This window comes from Mytilus californianus, unplaced genomic scaffold (assembly GCF_021869535.1).
Source record: "Mytilus californianus isolate M0D057914Y unplaced genomic scaffold, xbMytCali1.0.p SCAF_9, whole genome shotgun sequence".
NCBI lineage: Eukaryota > Metazoa > Mollusca > Bivalvia > Mytilida > Mytilidae > Mytilus > Mytilus californianus.
Window position 1 is genome coordinate 40,515,173 of NW_026262745.1, and position 22,002 is coordinate 40,537,174.

Consider the following 22,002-nt stretch of genomic DNA (forward strand, 5'->3'; position numbering starts at 1 on the left):
GTTCTGAGATTTACAAGGCCACACTTAAAATATTTTGGTTTGCTCAAACCCTACCCAAAGGTAGAGACAGTGGGTATGTAGGTAGGTAGGTAGGTAGGCATTTTCTTTTCTTTTTTGGCAAAGAGAAATTGAAGTGGCAGATGTTTTTTTAGTCTTCATGCCTATCTGTTTAAAAAAAAACCAACTTTTTCACATCAGGACAATAAAAGATTTTGAGCAGGCAGCTATTTTCTGGATAGGTAGAGTTAGGGCAAACAAACATATTCTTTTTTATGGCCAAAGTTCCAAAATTTAAGTCAAACCATCTATATGCTATAATAGCAATTTTATGGTTTGCTTGAACATTTTGTTTAATTAAATATCTAATAAACGTCTCGGTGGTCACGTGGTATATCGTTGGTTCAATCATTGTCCGTGTCGAACCAAGCGGCGTTTTACGTTTCCGCAAATTGGCATTACTTTTCCGGGAAAAAAAGATGACGTTTCCGCAAAATAAAGTATATGTTTCCGGAAATAAATACCTTAATTTTCCGAGAAAATGACAACGATTCCGGAAAAAATAAATTATTACTTTTTCGAGAAAATAATTAAAAAGTACCTTGAACTTTGTCCTAAATGAAACTGATTGTAGCAGCATGAAATTTTTGTAACAGCAGTATGCATTGCACATTCAAAGTCAATATGATCTACCTCGGGCGGGAGAGTTAGTCTTCGGGTAGTGCACACATCATTAAGCAGATCCCACATTTTGATAAAAAGTGGAAGTAACGCAAACACAAGAGGAATGTAGTTACCATTTTACACCCATGTATCGAAAAATTAACGGTGCCATCTATGAAAATATCAGTTATTTACATAGACGATCATAGACATTTCAAGTTGGTAAAATATAAAAATATAACGATTCCGACATCATCATCTTTCACTATGGTGACACTTTCATTTTTTTATATCTAGTATATTGTAGATATAAGATCAGAACCTTTTTTGTATAAAAATATGAAATAAATAATTTATCTAACATATGTTCAAATATTAATAATTTACTACCAGGTAAATTTCCGAAAAGTAATAAATACAATTTCTGGAAACGTATACTTTAAGTTTCCGGAAACGTAGTATTTGAACTTTGAAAAATTAGCGGAAATGCAATACGCCCGAACCAAGGACTTCAAATTGTTATTTCCTGCTTTCCGCTAAGCACGTGGTATTTAGGAGTGAGAGCAAATACTGGTTGGCCCGGAGTCAAAATAAAGTGTACGGGTATGGTGAAATGTTTTCCTAAGAACAGCTAACTTTTGTACTAGCACGTTAAAAATCCGACTCAGTGTATCGGTCTAGTACAAAGCAGCGTTGATATTCATATCACTTAATATGTTCTCGTACCAAATATGCATATATAATTTGCCACTGGACGTTAAACATTTCAATCATCGTCATCATCATCTTTATATAAGTTGTATCTGAATATATTAAAAGAAATGTTCGTGATAATTTTATTGGCAGCTGATACATTTATTATTATCAGTGAATAGTAATTGAAAGAGTTTAAATCACGGAATGAAGTATCGATTCTAAATCAATTATTGAAAGGCCATCAGTTTTAACAAATTCAGTCCTAATGCTCCTATATATTCACCACAATTCTTCTGATTCTATTTTAAAGTATGTATTCAAATTGTCTATTGAAATGCTACATACTAAAACTCTTACTTTAATAAATAAGTGAAAATACTGTAATAATTCTATCATCTTAAATCAGTGTCCTACAACAAGGTTAAGCAATGTATATATTTAAATTTTAATAGATGTACTTTTTTTAGGGTCCAGCTGAAGCCCGCCTCCGGGTGCGGGATTTTTTCGCTGTGTTGAAGACCCATTGGTGGCCTTCGGGTGTTTTCTGCTCTTTGGTCGGGTTGTTGTCTCTTTGACATATTCCCCATTTCCATTCTCAATTTTACTTATATACTGTAAACGAACTAATTTTAGGAGCAATTTATTTTTCCAACGTTCCATACATTCATAACTGTGAATGTGATTTTCCTGTTTTATTACTATTTATATGCCTGTTTCATTATATCCGCGTGGTCGATTTCATAGCTTGAGTACCTCAGTATTCAGTGCAGATAGTTCATTACTGACATCAACAATCATACATTATACTAGCATTTACAATTTATATGAGGCGAGGCATAGTTGTCTGTGCTTTTACATTAAGTTCTGTTCCTTGTTTTTATACATCAAGTGTTGTTTATGTAATATTTTACAAACTTGGCATTAGTGCTCAATAATTTACCAGTTAACTCCACCCAGAAATATACGAAATGATTTTAAATGTCATACTATTGTTAACTGACGCCTCATTCGTAAGTGACAGACTACCAGACAGAAAATGAACTTAAAAGAAGCTGTATGTTTATATCTCCGCTACACCAAAGAGGATATGTTTTAGGTCACCTTTCGGTTGAAATCATTACGTGGGTTGCATGAAATGATATATATCAATTTTGAAGTGTGTGGCGGGTGCTCTCGACTAAATTTTTAGATATTTATTTAAGGAATGACTGTAATGCTTTTTCTGTATATGAAGAAATAACATAAAAAAATGTGGTGCACACTGAATAACCCGCGTAGTGGGTTATTTGAAAGTGTGCACCACATTTTTTATGTTATTTCGAATAGACAGAACAAATATAACAGTCATTCCTTATAATTTAATTCTAAAAAAGGAGTTAATCATGATAAAAACGTTGATGACGTCACGGTCACATGAAAAAATTATGTCTATGAGCTGATAGACAAAACACTTTCAGCCAATCAGAAGACGTGTTACATCCAAAATTAAATTATTCACCAACAGACACTTTTGCCTTATATAAGAATAAGGATGTGTGGTGTGATTGTCAATGAGACAGCTATCCACCAGAGACCAAAGAACGAGGATGTAAACAACCATAGGGCCTTCAACAATGAGTAATTCGTGTACTGGAATTCTTCTGATCTATGTTAATATTGAAGGAGACAGCAAAGTTACGACTGGAAACTGTTAAATTGATGAAAAAAAAAATCACTTTATAGAAGTGTTTGCAAGTGTTAGTTGAGATATGAATCATGTTACGACAATTGGTTATATTATATCATCTGTTTATCAGACAAGTAAAAAATCTCATTTTAATAAAAAGTAATACATGTAATGATATAAAAGAATAAATACACGAATAAAACTTGAGAATTTTATATGGAAAATTTTCAGATAAAAATTACGTAAACATTGTACTTTTAGAAACCATTTGCTGTGCAATGCTTTTAATTCAAACATAGACAATATATGTAATACAGAAATAGCAAACTGAGAAATGGTCAATTGGTTATGTGAATAGATCAGATGCTTATTATGCGCATTTTATTTGGTAATCGATAACGCATATTATTTGCTCGTTGACTTGTGTTCCTACAATAAACTTCGAATCTGTGGTAACTTCCGTGGGACGGATCCAGGATTTTTGAAGGGGGCGTATTCCATAAAACGGATTATATAAAAAAAAAAATGGACGCTTTTATGCCAAAAAATCATAAAAATTGTGAAAAACATGATACGATATATTTTTTTGGGCGATCAAAAGGGAGGGGGTATGCCCTATACACCCCTGGATCCGCCACTGCTTCCTCTATGCTACAGGACGCGCTCTCATCCTAGAGTAGCAACTTTCCCATCGTTTCGGAGTTTGAAAACAGCAGTAACAAAGTAACGAGAAGGTGAACAATAACGGTAACATCCTCAGGGTTTACATGATTTTTTTTGTGCTTTTAACTTATCAATACATTTGATATTCTATTTTAAAAAAATATTAAAGGGCGGAAGTATGAAGCGGAATGTGTTGTGACCTTTAAGTTATTTACATTAATGTAGCATATATAAGGCTTGAGGAAATAAAATTTATCAGATCATAAAAAAAAGTTGACCTATTTATTCCTTTTATTGGATCAGAAGCCTTTATTGTAGAAATGTACTAAAGAACAAGCACACGAATAATGATAGCCTTCATATTAGCGCATTTGCTTGGTCTCTTAACTTAATGAAAGGTTGTTACAGACTAAATGTTGAAAGGGTTATTCTTACAGTTTTCTGAAAGAGAGTTTTGTCTATATAATTTAAAATTAAATTGATAAATTTTATGCAACTGCGCCTATTTTCGAGAAATAGTAAGATATTGTACACTAATTATATATGACAAATCATGTTTTGGTGAATAAAACAGAAATTTGATACTTTTTGGTAATAAGAGAGTGTTTATATCGAATACATTCAGGTAGTAATACAGATGGGGTTACCTGTTCCTGTTTTCTTGAAATGTTTTGGAAATTATGTCGAATATGTGACAAAAAACAAAAACGCTAGATCTACATTCTTACTTTTAACTAAATAAAGAAAGTGGAGTAAATCCATCAAGTTGGAGGTTTTGCAAATATACAAATTGGGCTAATCTCCTCTTTGAAAGAAAGCTGAAAAAAGAAAAACTGAAAAAGACCCGGACTGGATAGGCATTAATTTCTGTTGTTGTTTCTTTTTATCAGGTCAAAATGAGCAAAAAAATTTAGTTTTCAAATGAAGTAAAAAAAAACATGTTTTTAGGACCGGAAACATATAACACATGCTTGGGGAAAAAGATATCCTTTCGCTTTATATGTTTCCTAGGACTAAATGTGATTGAAATACAGAAGATTTCACCAAAATCTCTATGTTTGCCATTTTGAGATATAAAGGTCAAGGTTTTATGAGAAAGCTCGACAAAAATAGTTCTATTTCACTTTGTCGAATGTTTATGCATCAACATGAAACATCTTGACATAAAGGGCTAAATATTCAGATCACAAATGGGTCCCTTATCGTACCATACCTACTACTTTCTACGATCTATATAAAATCAATGTTTGTTTCTAAAAAAAAGCTATACATGTATGCTACACAAATTTATTTAAAAATTGCCTCTTTTATCTTTTTGTCAACACTTATTAATTTGTCTCTATTAAATGTTTTTAGTCAACACCCGCATCTTTGTTAAAAATTTACGGAAGAAAGATAAAAGAACACTGGACACTTTTAATTTGCAAAACACTCATTTGCAAATCCGCCGCCGCCTCTCCTTAGACCTACAGTGTCGTGTAAATAACCAAAATGTGCGGAATTACATGGGATTCAATAATTTCATTGCTTTTCTGCTGTTATTATTATATATATTTTGTAATTTGATTTAGAAAAACATGGGATTTTCAATATCCCATGGGATAAGGCAAATCCCATGGGATTGACCATTATCCCATGGGATTTTGGTTAAATCCCATGGGATTTTTTTGGGTCCCATGGGATAATTGTAGTCCCATGGGATATTTGTTGTCCCATGGGACAAAAAAAATCCCATGGGACTATAATTATCCCATGGGATTTTTAATATCCCATGGGACAAAATAAAATCCTATGATTCAAATTATAAGTATACAGTAAATAAATGTGTATGTTACAATGAATTCTGTTTGGTAGTAAATTATTTTAAGATGAATCTTTTTAGTGGAATATCTTTTTTCTCCTTGGAAATGTTAATGCAATTATATTGTTCTATAACTGTTCAAAACTAAACTTTTAAACAACAAAGCAGATAATGTAAGTATCAATATATGTTTATTTATGAATTCTAGAACACTTTTTTGAAACACAATTTTTTCCCATTTGAAATCAATGAAAACTCTATTAATAGGCTTAACATACTAGTAGCTTTTTACATAAATCTATTTTTTTTTTCAGGATATCCCTCCACCCAAAAAATTAATAGTTTCTTATCATCCAGCATTGTGTGATCGTAATGTATAGTCCACTTTTTTTGCCATTCAGCACAGAACATTGTCATTATTATGGTTTTAATATCTTTAGATATTTAATAGAACTGCAATTCATTGGCTGAGTGATGAAAATAATAACTGATCTGACTTTTGTCTTTGAATTTATTTTGGTCTTGTTTCTGTGTTTTTTCCTTCTATTCTCAGTGATGAATTCCAATCCTTCTGAAAAAGAACCAATAAAATCCGAAGTTATGGATAATAAAAAATTGTATACATACATGTAGCAAGAACATATGATTTTCAATAAAAATAGCTATGCGGTATGGATTTTACTGATTGTTGAAGGTTGTCCAGTGTCATCAGTTGCTAACCTCCTACATCCTTTGGTCTCTGATGGAGAGTTGTCAAATTAGCAATATACCACATCTAACTATTCTAATATTATATAACAATCAATTTATGTATTCTTCTTTATAACATTTGGGTATTTTCCCCAGTAGTTATATATATATATATAGATCAATGTTAAAACTTTAGGCAATTACAATAAAATTCCATTTTTCACAAGAATCTGCAATATATTATACAGAAAGCCAACAATAGAAACAACACTTCTTTAAGCTTCTGAAGTTCTGAAAGAGTTCCACTTGTGTTTTATTTCAATTAGAAAATACATTGAACTCTTTGGACATGTTGGAAATTATAACATTGATACAAAAAATTATATTGGTTTTTTTTTTCTTATTTTTGTGTTGTTCGGTTGCTGTCTCATTTTTATATATGGTTGTACATATATCCTAAATCTTCTTTTTTATATACTTAATCATTAATACACAATGTAGTAAAATGGGATATTTTTTATTTTGATAATCTCAAAACATTATTATTCTATCAAATAACTTATTTCCAAGTTCACAAAACCCCAATGTGTCAGATATTAATTTTAAGACATGTATAAACATGATCAACAAGCAGTTGACAGGATGTCACGCAAAAATCTCACTAATATTAAACTTTCACAAAAACTCCATACTCAGCGAGTACTATTAAAGTTCTTAGTACAGGACAAATTCCTAGTAGGTCCGAGTACACAGTTATCGTCCTTTGATTTTCGTTGTCCACGAATAAAGTCCCTAGTGTGGACAGTATGTTGCTTGCCAATTTTTTTAGTACCCCTTCCAAATGTATTCCTTCATGTTTTATGCCTCAAATAGCAAGAAGGGGGATGAAATTACACTGTAAAAAAATTTGAGTCCTGAATTGTAAAGTAAAGTAGTGATTTGATCCAGCTGAAAAAGGTTAAAAATTAGCACTTCGGAAGCTGTCAAAAGATTTCAAGACCCCCTTAACATAGAATTGTCCATATTTTGAGTTAGAGCCGATGAAGTTTTCTATAATTTTGATATAACTTGTCCCAAAAGTAGTACAACACACTGTAAAAATATTATTGAGAAAGCGCAGGTAGGATTTTTTTTATTTTCATTTATTGTCTAAAAGAAATGCACTACGAAATAACTGTGTACTCGGACCTAAGAGGCGAGATCAGTAAATATAGAATCTGTACTTTGGCAACTTCCCTGAATGATTTAATGGTGTCAATTTGTCAGATAGCATGAAACTAAAGGATTTAAACTTTTATTTGATAGAAATTCTGCAAAAATTACCCATTTTGGCATTATATGGTCAAAATAAGCATTTCAAAGCTTTTTCAATTTTGATGCATAAGTGGCATTCTGACTTTCTATGTGACAGGTTTTCCTGTGTCAATATTTGTGTTTCTATGCTTTAACCCAGTTGTATTACTCATTTGTGAACTCTGAATCTACAGAAAATAAGATTATCTCAGACAATATGTGCAAAATGTGTTGTATAAATGACCCTCGTGTAACGGCCTGTTTGGATCAAGTTAAATGTGAGGACCTAGGTACATAAAAGTTGAAGTCCATAATAAAGATTTCACTAAATTTGTATTAAAAGCACTTCACAATGTCTTTTGTACCTGTTTCATTTCACATAGTATCTTTCTTTTCTTATGTTAAATAGCAAGTGGTTCAAATATAAGCCTGCTGAGGCTAAAATTGCATGCAAGTTTTTCACTAAAAAGTGAAAAATCTTTGTATCAGACCATACTGTCTGCAAAAAAAGTTGAATGCAAGAGTCCTTTTATGCTCAGATTTATTGTATCATGTAACCTGAGTATAGAAATTATAAAAAAGACACAAATTTTTATTTCCTATAGCTTCAGTATGCATTTTTAAATGTAAATATGTGCTACGGCCTAAATTGACCCTAAATTATTTTCAGTCTTACTTGGCTTAAGACCCTTTTATACTAATATGGTATGCTATTTGTAATTTTTCTTTCCATTTAAAGTACATTTAATACATATGTAAGGATTATTTATAACCAAAAAACTCCACAAATTTAAAATTGCTGGAAAATAATACATCTTCATGTAAGGCCCCCTTCATTGGAAAACCTCCATTTTTTGGCACAGGCTCATATAAATTTGACTTTTAAATAATTGTGATAAATCTGATAAATCAAATGAGTATTCTATTGCTTTGAATACATAATATGTCATATATTAAGGCCTTTAAAATGTAATTTTTTGCAATATTTTAATTTTTAAAGCCCCAAATTTTGATAGTTGAAATTTTTCAATTTAAACGTCAAAATTTAACACGTGAAGTTGAATATAGAATATATCATATTGTCTATAATATATATCCTATTGCCATGAAACTTTGTCAGCAGTCTCATAATTTATTAAGCTTTAGTCATACCAAGTTTTATTAAGATTGGTCAAATTTTTCTATCCTATTAGGTCCGAGTACACAGTTATCGTCCTTTGATTTTCGTTGTCCACGAATAAAGTCCCTAGTGTGGACAGTGTGTTGCTTGCCAATTTTTTTAGTACCCCTTCCAAATGTATTCCTTCATGTTTTATGCCTCAAATAGCAAGAAGGGGGATGAAATTACACTGTAAAAAAATTTGAGTCCTGAATTGTAAAGTAAAGTAGTGATTTGATCCAGCTGAAAAAGGTTAAAAATTAGCACTTCGGAAGCTGTCAAAAGATTTCAAGACCCCCTTAACATAGAATTGTCCATATTTTGAGTTAGAGCCGATGAAGTTTTCTATAATTTTGATATAACTTGTCCCAAAAGTAGTACAACACACTGTAAAAATATTATTGAGAAAGCGCAGGTAGGATTTTTTTTATTTTCATTTATTGTCTAAAAGAAATGCACTACGAAATAACTGTGTACTCGGACCAGTACAGGACACAATGCCTGGCAAACACTAGCATGTGTCAATGTCTAGTCAATCATGTAATCAGGCTCAAAATCTTAGTTTGGCACTGAATTTAAAAATTCACCACATAATGAACATGTGCATGAAATTCAACTTCATGGTAAGCTATGTACCTTAACCTAAAACTTTAACCTAAGAATGTACTATAATTTCACATTATGACATTTCTATGTTCAGTGATCCATAAAATCAGGGTAAAAACAGTAAATGTGGTGTTTAATGTATACACAAGAGTGCACACACTGAAATGTTGTGCCTTCTTTACTAATCATTGATATCATGTTGATAGTCCTAAATATAAAGCTTTACTACAACTATCACATAAACTCAACATGATGCAAGAAAATGAATTCAAGGTCATATAAACCTGACAAGAAATATATGTACACCTTACAATCATTCAAATTACTAAATACAGTTGACCTACCGGTATTGCTTATAGTTTCTAAGAAGCAGACTTAACCAAGAAAACTAAACATTGACCAATGAACCATGGAAATGAGGTGAAGATCAGATGAACCATGCCAGGCAGACATGTACAGCTAACAATCCTTCCATACAACAAACATAGTTGACCTATTGCTTATAGATTAAGAAAAACAGACCAAAACACAAAAACTTAACACTGAGCAATGAACCGTGAAAATAAAGTCAAGGTTAAATTTAAACTTGCGGGACTGACATGTACATCATAAAATGTTTCCATACACCAAATATAGTTGACCTATTGCATTTAGTGTTAGAAAAAAAGACCAAAACTCAAAAATTTAACTTTGACTACTGAACCATGAAAATGAGGTCATGGTCAGATGACACCTGCCAGCTAGACATGTACACCTTACAATCATTCCATACACCAAATATAGTAGACCTATTGCATACAGTATAAGAAAAACAGACCAAAACACAAAAACTTAACTATAACTACTGAACCATGAAAATGAGGTCAAGGTCAGATGACACCTGCCAGTTGGTCATGTACACCTTACAGTCCTTCCATACACCGAATATACTAAACCTATTGCTTATAGTATCTGAGATATGGACTTGACCACCAAAACTTAACCTTAAATATAAAAAAGAAGATGTGGTATCATTGCCAATGAGACAACAACTCTACACAAGAGACCAAATGACACAGAAATTAACAACTATAGGTCACTGTACGGCCTTCAACAATGAGCAAAGCCCATACTGCAGAGTCAGCTATAAAAGGCCCCGAAATGACAATGTAAAACAATTCAAATGAAAAAAACTAACAGCCTAATTTATGTACAAAAAATGAACGAAAAACAAATATGTAACACATAAACAAACGACAACCACTAAATTACAGGCTCCTGACTTGGGACAGGCACATACATACAGAATGTAGCAGGGTTAAACATGTTAGCGGGATCCAAACCCTCCCCCTAACCTGGGACAGTGGTGTAACAGTACAACATAAGAACGAACAATAATAAAATGCTCCACTAGGGCGCAGCTTGATACGACCGCAGAGGTCGAACCCTGAACAGTTGGGGCAAGTATGGACACAACATTCAAGCTTGATACAGCTCTGAATTTGGATTGTGATTAAATATTTGACACAGCATAGGTTTCTGACACAGAATGAATGTGGTCTAAGAACTTAAAAAATTTTAATTTACCTATTCAAACCATATCATAATTATTTGCTTTTATATATAAATCAGAAATAACCAATTTAAAATGGAAAATTTAAGAAAAAAAAAGGAAAAAAAATCCCCTCCCCCAAATTTTTTGAACCCCCTTATGATTCATCACCCCAAAACTCAATAACAGCCTTCCCTTTGTGGTATGGTACCTTGCAGTACAATTTCAGAGAGATTTATACACTTGAACACAAGTTATTGTCTGGAAACTAGAAAAATGCTTGTTTTTTTGGCCCCTTTATGGCCCTAAATTCCTAAAAGTTTAGGGCAATTACCCCAAACTCAAACCCAGCTTTCCCTTTGTGATATGGAACCTTGTAGTACAATTTCATAAAGATCAATACACTTACACACAAGTTATTGTCCTGAAACTAGAAAAATGCTTGTTTTTTGCCCCTTTTTGGCCCCTAATTCCTAAAATTTTGAGGCAATTACCCCCAAAATCAATCCCAGCCTTCCCTTAGTGGTATGGTACCTTGCAGTACAATTTTTAGAGAGATCCATACACTTGAACACAAGTTATTGTCTGGAAACTAGAAAAATGCTTATTTTTGGCCCCTTTTTCCTAAACGTTTTGGGCAATTACCCCCAAACTCAATTCCAGCTTTCTCTTTGTGATATGGAACCTTGTAGTACAAATTCAGAAAGATCCACAGACTTACACACAAGTTATTGTCATGAAACTAGAAAAATGCTTGTTTTTTGCCCCTTTTTTGGCCCCTAATTCCTAATAATTTGAGGCAATTACCCCCCAAAATCAATCCCAGCATTCCCTTTGTGATATGGAACCTTGTGGTACAATGTCAGAGATCCATACACTAACACACAAGTTATGTCTGGAAGTTACAAAAATGCTTATTTTTGGCCCCTAATTCCTTAACTGTTGGTACCATAACCCCCAAAATCAATCCCAACCTTTCTTTTGTGGTATTGAACCTTATGGTAAAGTTTCATAGAGATCCATTCACTTCAACTAAAGTTAGAGTGCGAAAACCAATGTGTCTTCGGACGACGACGACACCGACGACGACGCCAACATCATACCAATATACGACCACAAAAAAAATCAGTTGAAAGAGGCTTAACTCATCAGATGGATAAAAATACAAATACTACAAATACAAGTGGACGTGGCCAGGTACTTGTACATCCAAACAACAAAAAGACACTAAGTACAGATCTGAGAGTACTCGCAGTTACTGACAGCTAGTACAAAGCCACTAACAACTAATAAAAAAAATCATGCATCTAAGACTAAGTTCTTGTTCACTGATCCATGAAATGAGGTCTAGGTCAAGTGAAAACTCTCTGACGAGCATGAGGACCTTGCAAGGTACGCACATACCAAATATAGTTATCCTATTACTCATAATATGAGAGAAATTAACATTACAAAAAATCTGAACTTTTTTTTCAAGTAGTCACTGAACCATGAAAATGAGGTCAAGGACAATGGACATGTTTCAGACAGAATTCGTATCATGAGGCATCTATATACAAAGTATGAAGCATCCAGGTCTTCCACCTTCTAAAATATAAAGCTTTGAGGGAGTTAGCTAACGTCCACTGCTAACGCCACCGCCGTAGCCGCCACCGGATCACTATCCCTATGTTGAGCTTTCTGCGACAAAAGTTGCGGGCTCGATAAAAATACATGAACATTTTAAAGTACTAAATTTTGAGTATATACATGTAAAACCACAAGTTACTAACTGAAGTTCATGGTGAACTGTAACCAAAAACTTAAAGAGAATACAATTTAGAGAAAGACAGATGGATGCACAAACACTATCATAACAGAGCATAAAACTTACCAAACAAGATGTTTTACATTTATCCTTCAGAAGCAGGAAAACTGAAGTGTTTCTTTTCTTTCTCTGCCCTCCAGGATATAAACTTCAAATTCATTCATGCAAAATATGAAAATCTGCAAAAGTAGGACCTTGTACCGCAGCTTATCCACATTTTGACTTTTGAACTGCATTGTTCTTTTCATCTTGCTGGCAACCTAAATATAAAAAAAAATGATAAACACATAATTCTGGATTAACTTTCTGTATTTATTTTTGTTGGTACATGTACAAACAATTTTTTCCAACTTTAAACTAAATCTGCCTCTGCTTTAAAAATCAACTGAAAACCATGTATTTATCTTAATTGAAAACAATTTCTTGAGTTTTTCTCATTTGTATCAACCTGTTATTATATATAAATTTTATTTTTGTCCCTTTTTAAAAATAGGAATGGTTCAAATTCCTCAATAATCATGATAATTCTAGTCAGTCAATTAAAAATGTATGAATAAATTATTTAACCTGTATACTATTAATATCAATATATTTCATTTTTGATAAAAACTAGGCTCTGTGTTGAAGACCATACCTTGACCTATAATGGTTTACTTTTATAAATTGTGTGACTTGGATGGAGAGTTGTCTCATTGGCACTCATACCACATCTTCCTATATCTACAAACAGATTCTATGGGCGAGCAGACATTATACCCTGGAGGTGGTTTTAAAAAAAGCATACGACTTAGATGTACCATAAGCATGGAAAAACAATTCAGCAGTCAGTTTCACAAAAAAACTTACAAATAATATTGATAGTAATTAAGTCATGTACAATACAGTATACTTACGATAAATTGTAAGTTTTTTTTTTGTAAAACCGACTCAAGTATACTTATAATCAATCTTAGTCGTAAGTATTAAGTATTATTCATCTTTTGGATAATTTGTTGGTTTATTTTATGAATATACAGTGGCAGATCCAGAACTTTTCATAAGGGAGGGCCGGCTCCAGTCATGCTTCAGTGATCCCTATATAATCAACCAAATTTTTCCAAAGAAACCCCCCCCCCCCCCCTAAATCAGCCTATGATATATGTTTATATATCTCTCTGATATGCCATTTCAAATCAAATGTGTATTAAATAAAACTTTACACTAGAAAAGTAATGGATAGTTACTCATTTGGGAAACTTACAAGTTCACAGCATGCCGGTGCCTGTGACTGTGTTCAAAGTGGTGGGTTTTCACCCTCGTTGTATTGCGGAATAACGATTTAGGCAAATTGAGAAAAACATCATGTCTGTGGTTGATAATAGTGTGTGTGCATTAATTTAATTTTCTATACCTTCTTATTTAATATTTTTCCAATTTTGAGTACTGACGGCAAGTGTTTTAACCAATGTCTTGAGACCAATGTGCTATTTACAAGTGCGATCGAGAAATGCAGGGGAAAGAAACTTATCAATTATGTTTATTCTTAAGACAAAACTGAGCCGCCGTAAAAATGAACCGTGTCGAGGAGGTTACTAACACGTAATAGGGCAGAGACATATTTACACATATGTGTATATATGTCTCTGTAATAGGGTCATCCCTCGAGAACATTAACTATAGTACATTGATAGTTTACTATGCAGTCAGTATCCCGAAAAAAAACCCGTATGGATGCAAAACGCTTAGTGGTTTCGGCTGACTACTAATACGTGCACTTTGTCTAAAAAATATCCCGGCAGCGTCAAAGTTGAAGTCAGGATCTTGGGGGGGCTCATTACTCTCTTTCCTCATATTTTAGCATTTCATTATTCTTTAATCTTTATTGTTTGCCCGTTATTCTCTATTCTGTTAACCCCCATCCATACTTAAGCTTTCGGTAGTTTATTTTATTCTATTTCTGTCTAAATACATTATTTATCACAAAACAAAAACTTACTAAATATTTTTTTATGAAGTCCTCACCAGTTGCGGATCCAAAAAATGTCATAAGGAGGCACTAACTGTCATGCATAAAGAGGGGGCCCGCTTCATTCATTCTCTAAATAATCAACCAATTGTTTTTCCAAAAAAGGGGCGGCCCCCCATGCCCTCAACTTAATCCACCTCTAAACCCTTCCCACTTCGTATCCTTGAATTCAGATTCAAGATCTCTCGGACAAAAGTAAGTAAGTAAGTCACATTTGCCTATATCAGGTTTTTGACTTGAACTGGCGGATAATTGTTTCATTACCAATCGTACCACATCTCCTTATTTATATATATATATACGAAAGCTTTATTCATATTTTTTGGTGTATTGATGAATGTGTAAAGATGCAGCAATTGTAATACATTTTAAAATACAGCACAAGAGATGCAGATTATGTAAAACCAATCTCACTATACAAATCCTTGATAAAACTTATAAGTCGAAGACATACTGACAAACGCCATGGCAAAAACTTAAAAACGACCAAATGACGTACAACAGTATATAAAACTTGACTATAGCATTTAAAACACATAAGAAGCACCCAGACAGTCAAACAGAAATTAAAAGAATAAATAATTTGTAAAGATTTTCAACTAGGCCTACAGCTATATTTTCTTATCGGCTAAACATAGGTTCTAGTATTATGTGATAAGTCATTTTTTCATGCAGACCCAGTTTTATTGATACCTTGAACTTAAAGTGGTTTTATACATATCAGCCCAGATTATGTGTGTAATTTTATTGAACAATTCAACAATACACGTTCTAAACAGGTTAAATTCAATTTAAAAATTTACAAATTCAGATCTACTGGCATTCAACACCCAATTACTTACTTGCTGTATATTGCTAACTTTGATTGTATATTGTCATTCCCTCCACATCGTGAATACGCCATGCGAGGTGTTGGATACGTTTGATATAGGGTGGCGGCTTCGAAGCGTAGAAAAAAATCCAGGTAAATGAAAGTGTAAAATTGTGTTGTTGAAAATTTTAAGTACTAAATTCCTAAATTTGTACTTAACTCCGTTCTACGGGTAACATGGTTGTTTGATATGAAAATAGGATAAAAAGCATCCGGAAAAATTAATTATCACGTTATAAGTATTCGTAAATGGATATGAAAAAACTTAACAAGGAATAAGTATTGGTAAACGGACAGAAAGTCGCAGGACAAAGGTTTAGATTAATTATTTTACAATTGTTTAAATATATGAGAGAAAGTTCTTGACGAATTGACTTTATTTATAGATAAATGTATTTAGTTGAGGAAATGATTAATTCGCCTTCAAATAGTTTTTTTTTATCAATAACTTATAAAAAGGAGACATTTTTGACAGCATGACTTCAGTTAATTACCAAACCACTTTTGCAGATTGTTTTCTTAACAATCATTGTTCATATTAATATTCAAAAATAAATTTTATTTACAAGTCCGTTTCCTTTTAAAAATGTTTCAGAAAAATACTGAAACGTTTTTAAAATTAAGTTTATTCAAAGAAAAAAATATCCCAAAACTGAATCGTGACTTTTTACTTGTTACTTTTTGTTGTACGTTCTAAGTGTCAATCCTAGCAAACAAAAATTTGGAAATAAAATCGATTACAATGTAATTCTATAGAAGGAAAAAGGGGGGTTACTGATATACAATATATGTACATTGTCGGAAAATATAAAATTTATTTGTATGAGCTTTAGAAACAGGGCGAAAAGCGAGGCTCGCTGAGCTTTTCTCCTGTTTCGCAGCAAGTACAAATACATTTCATATTTTCCGACAATGTACATATATTGTTTTTATCCTGAAATTTACACCCAACACTTGAAAATTTAGTTGTTAAAATCTAAATGATTGTCTCTAATTTTTCAAAGAAATCGACATAGTTTAAACGCGGACCGCGAAGAGGACCCCAAAATGAACTGGTACGCAAAAAGAAATATCCACATTACCGCTTGCTCAACATTGAAGAGGGGTAACAGGAGACTTTATTTGTACAAGTACAAATAAAGCAAAAATTTATTTGTGTACCTGTTATTTGTACTATAGTTGGATGATTGCAGGATAAAACAAATTATTACTATACACTCACATACTTCTAAAAAGATTTGCATATGTAAGCTGTCTATAGACAATGTTAAATTATTTCAGGAGTTTCAATTAATTTAGGAGAAAAAAAAGATTATAAACAGTTTAGTTTTCAACGCCTACTACTACAAAAAATAGTGATTCTTTTTGTAGATTTGGTAGTTCAGTTTCGACTCAAAATTTCCTATTGTAGTTGTTAGATGCCAAATATTTAGGAGAAGATTGTATTTGTACTTTATGTAATTGTGGTGATATTGGCGACGCGATTCATTATATTATAGCAAGGATTTGTAAAAATCCTTGATTATAGAATGTTCGGCAATAGATGAAAGAAGACAAACCCTATTTAAACGGGGTTTTGATCTCCAAGGACGCCACATTTTACATCGAATAAGATCTATATTTGTTAACGTTTTCAAATGAAATAACTTGAATTGAAAATTTCACGACTATTTGAAGATTTCTTATATTTCTAAATGGCTTCAATTATTACATACAAAACGAAAAATATATTTAACTTTTTTTGTAAAAACAATATTCATGTATTTTTATATTTTTTCCAAGGAAACGTTTTTTTTTTTTTTGTTTGCAAAGTTTACTTGTATGTGTTTATAACCATCACCAATCAGTCCTAATTATTAAAGATCAAACGTTGTAATCAAAATGATGATTGGTATTGAATATGATCATCGGTCATGCATGACATATCCCAAATAACTTCTTTAATGTTGGTTTGATTTTATCAAAACCAAAATTATAAGATCAAATATTAAATTATCTATCGAATGTATACCCTCAACGCTCACTAAAACATATATACATGTCCTGAGTGACTTTTTATGTGCTGTCTGCACTCAGGAGGTCCTGAGCGGTTTTTAGACGTACCGTTAATTTACAGGCATATATTTGAAGCTGTTCTTAATTATGTACATTATCTATAGGTATACATGTATCAGACAAAAAGACTTTCCAATGAACTTAGTTCTAGTTATCTTAGTTCCTAGTCACAGGCACTTGTCTCAGAAAAAAAAAATGTCCTACTATACTTTTAATGTTATATCAAGCAGGGACTTTCTATACTAAGTTAGTATAGAAAGTCCCTGTATTAAGGTATATAGGAAACAAAATTCTGAGACAAGTGCCTGTGGTCCTAGTGTGAAATAAATCCACTGGGAATTGGCCTTTTTAAACACATCTATATATACGTTTTCTCAAGGGTTTGTACATGTAAAGTGAAATTATGTTTACTCAATGCGTAGTTACATAAGTTTATTTGCTACTTTTTTCTTCTTTATTTTATATAAATGATTTTTTTTTTTTTAATTTTAACATTTTTTTCTTCGAAAGAATTGTAGTGTTGCAATAGGGAATGGACACAGATACTTAACTACATTTAACGAAAAAAAATTTGTGTAATGTCATCAATCTGTATTACACATAGACAGGATGTTCTCTAGAAAACTATGATATTTCTAAGACGTTATACACACCCCAGGGTACACGCACTTTCGTAATGGAAAATTACTGCATGCTTTAATTACCTGTAATCAGCCATGCAACAAATCAGTTGACTGACCATGTCATTACAGTTTAAAAAGTTTTTCCTCAGATCAAAACGGAATATTCATTTTAACTTTAAAATTCAAAACTTTAAAAAGTAAACCTTGATATAATTATGACGTTAAAGAATTTAACAATTTAATAATCGGATTTTCCCAAAGATTAAGATACAATTATATTTATTATTCTGGGACTGACAGATATATTACAGGCACTTGTATCAGAATTTTTTTCCTATATACTTTTATTAAAGTATATAGGATTTTTTTTTCTGAGACATGTGCCTGTGAGATATCAGAGACATATAATACAAGAGATTCGCAACTCGGCGAAATCCCGTAATAACACGCGGCCACTAGTTAAACCTCGCGAGATCTCCTTAGGTAATAAAGTCATTAATAAAAGTATTAAAAGTACTCGAAGTAAGGACGAATGTTTAAGCATAACATAAACTGTTTCAGTGTTAAATTTATCATAATTAATTAAATATAATTTGAGTACATATATAATTATTTATTTTAATGTAATTTTGATTTTAGATTTTTATTATTGAAAAAGAGACATAATTTGATATTGTATAAAACAAAACTGATATTAAATAATTAACACTTGATAAATTGTGTCAGAGTTCATTTTATTTGATAGTTACATAATGGGTTTCTATTGAATATACACCTGTCTCGGAGACATAATTTCACAGTGTGACATGTATATTAGGTTTGAATTATTCGATGACCAGGTAAATCACGAACATGTTATAAATAATGAGTTTTAATTGACACCTTGTAAACAAGAAGTTGTCACACCACAGGTGTCCACACTCTTTCCAAAAATACAATTCACAAAATGTATAATTAATTAATATGGAAAAAAACTTAATTTATTTGTTAATTAATTGTTAATCATGATAGGCTTTGTTTTTTATTCTTGATATTTATAAATTATTGAAATTTTATTTATTTTTATATTCCTCATTTATTGGGCTTTCATTGAGTTTTTTTTCTGTAGGAAAGTCGGTAAATGTTTGATTTCTAAGTGTTGTTTGACAGTTTTATCATATAGGCTTGCATTGAGTTGTTTTTTTAAATGATTGTCGGTAAATTTATGGTTTCTTCATGTTCGAAGTGTGTATTGAGAATTAATATTTAAGAAAATTACAATTAATTTCTCATTTGAATAAAGCTTCATTCATGTGCACGCAATATGGAAAATTCCGATTTTATTTCGTGGGATGACAATCTTAATTTCGTGGGATGATAATCTTAATAGTTACGACTTAGATATACTCCTAGTTGAATAAACTGATAACGAACTCTTTGTTGATAGTGAAAAGGACGAAAACATAAGCGAGAGACCCACCAACAAAAACAATTGACAATACTGCATACATAGATGGATATGTGTGTCCTCGAAGCAACAAAAAATCTATAAAAAAACACAGGTCATACATCAAAGCAACACGAAAGACACTATTTAAAAAGTATTTTATAACCTTGTTTCCACGAGACAATCATTTGTAGTGGTTTTTGTCTTTTAATCATTTGTAGCGGTTTTTGTCTTTTTATTCTGGGGTAAAGAGATGGCAATTTAAAAGTAAGATTGTTTATGTGTATACATATACAAATCCTTGGTGTAAATAAAATCTTTTATTATCAAATATATAAATATATATATAAAAGTCTAAATTGAAAACAACGTTCAAACCTATGATTGCGTTGGATAAAAACCGCAATTTTTATACGTGTGCATGTAAAACAAATTTCTTGGTAGAGGGGTCTAAATACAGCACAAACAACAATTTCCAAAAGACCAAAAAAAGTGAAAAAGTCTTATTTTAACAAAACGCATTTGACTAACAGGTCGAACAACTGATGTTCTTAAACCCTGCTGACTGCAATTGGCGATTGCCAAATAAATTGATCACCAGATCTAACAAAATGGATCTTAATATTAATTAAATACCAAACAGAAAACAATAAACTTGTGGAAAAGATGATATACCACAAACATATATATATATATCTTTTGCAGTCACCATTGAAATGTCCTCAATACGATTTTAATTTAAAAATGAATTAGGTTCATGTTTTGAACGAGAAGCGTAGTCTGAAACGACAACAGATGCATATGAAGCTCATTCATAATATTACGACCAGCAGAAGGTTTCCTTTACTAGGAAAATTTTACTCCTTTTGTAAATTTACTGCATTCGTTCATCTTTGGCACCCTAAAAAGAAGAAAAAAACAATGACTTCAGAATAGGAGAAAATAAACAACTTTGCTATAAACAGAATGAAAAATGAATAAAATGTCTAACAAAATGCAGGCTATAAATTTCATAGTGCACAAAAAAGAAGGACTGATTTCAGGAAATTTGTCCATGAACAATTTCAATATTTAGCCAGTTTAATAAAAAATTTCGGGTATCAATCAGAAAAAATCGCCACATTGTTGGTTCAAATTTTACGAAAATAGTCTTATTTTCAGTCACGAAACAACATTTGGGAGTACTATTGGCCCATAAAATTATATATTTATTAGCATATTTTTCAAGTTTTAAGAAAAAAATTGGGAGATCAAATGGTTTCTACGGCAATAGGTGAAGTAAAATGGGCCGAGTTTTAACTTTGTTTGTATTTGATTAATCTCATCATTAGAACACATTTTATCAATAACAAATTATTAGAATTAGTTTTTTGTAACTTTTAAATATACTTGCATGCTTTAGCTGTGAAAGGTATCGGCATTATCCATTAGAAAAATCGTGAGGCGTAGAACCTTTTACACAACAATACGGGTTATTACCCATAAATCCATCGGATTAATCGGCTTTCCGGTGGCCACGTCATTTCATTGGCTGTTATATAGACTCTACTAGAGTTGCGAATCTCTTGTATTATATGTCTCTGGAGATATATACATGCATAAGTCCCAGACATATATAATTGTAAATCAAAATGATTTACATAATACTGGGAAATAATATAATGTTTCAGTTATGTTGATGTCACATGAATTATTTGATGATGCATGCTGGAATTTCTTATCTAACTGCATGACGGTGGCCACAGACATATATATATATATATCCGTTTACTAATTCTATAATTTCTTGAGAAAAAAAATCAGGAGGGAAGTCAGAGGGAAGTGAAACAAATATTTTAAGCTTTTATTAAAAATTGTTGGGAAAACAATAAAACACGACACTGAGTTTTGAAAAAAAAGTTTATGATTGGTCTTAATTTTTTTTTTAATAAAGATAGAAACAATTTTTTGTCCCGAGAAAAAAAAAACAATGCCCCTTTTAGCCAAACCGACACACGCCGATGAATGAAGAATTCCAAGTAGGGTCACAAGGTCACATTTTAAAACTTTTTTAGTCGCCAAGTCTCAAAAAGCAATTTTGTCTGGCATTGTTTTTAGTCGAATTATGTTTTTGCAGGTCAGGTTGCAAAGTGGCAGGTCGCGATCGGATTTGACAATGTCAAGTTGACAACGGTCCTAAAAATATCCGAAAAAACGTTGAATCAAACGATATGAACCTACGCAGTTTTATATTATAAGACTGACACACACCAGTGTGCTAACTGTGCTGGGTGAGGTGCTGTAACTTGATATACATGTATCATTAAGTTACAGTACTGTTAGGATTTGCCTGCCTTTTTACAGGGTCTTTCTATACTAACTGTTAGTATAGACTGCCCCTGGCTTGAAAGTATGGTTCTCTGCTCATCAACGGGTGCGTGATTAGCAATTTGAATATCTTGTAGCAGTAA

At 32.0% G+C, this 22,002-nt stretch overlaps 1 long non-coding RNA gene across 1 annotated transcript; it reads right to left on the reverse strand.

Annotated features, from left to right (window-relative positions):
* Positions 1-6,020: 6,020 nt before the first annotated feature.
* On the reverse strand, positions 6,021-14,153 carry LOC127716371 (uncharacterized). Its single transcript, XR_007988886.1, has 3 exons — positions 13,963-14,153; positions 12,639-12,832; positions 6,021-6,057 (listed from the first exon to the last, which is right to left on the reverse strand). It is a non-coding gene; the product is annotated as an uncharacterized LOC127716371 (long non-coding RNA).
* Between the last annotated feature and the right edge of the window lie 7,849 nt (positions 14,154-22,002).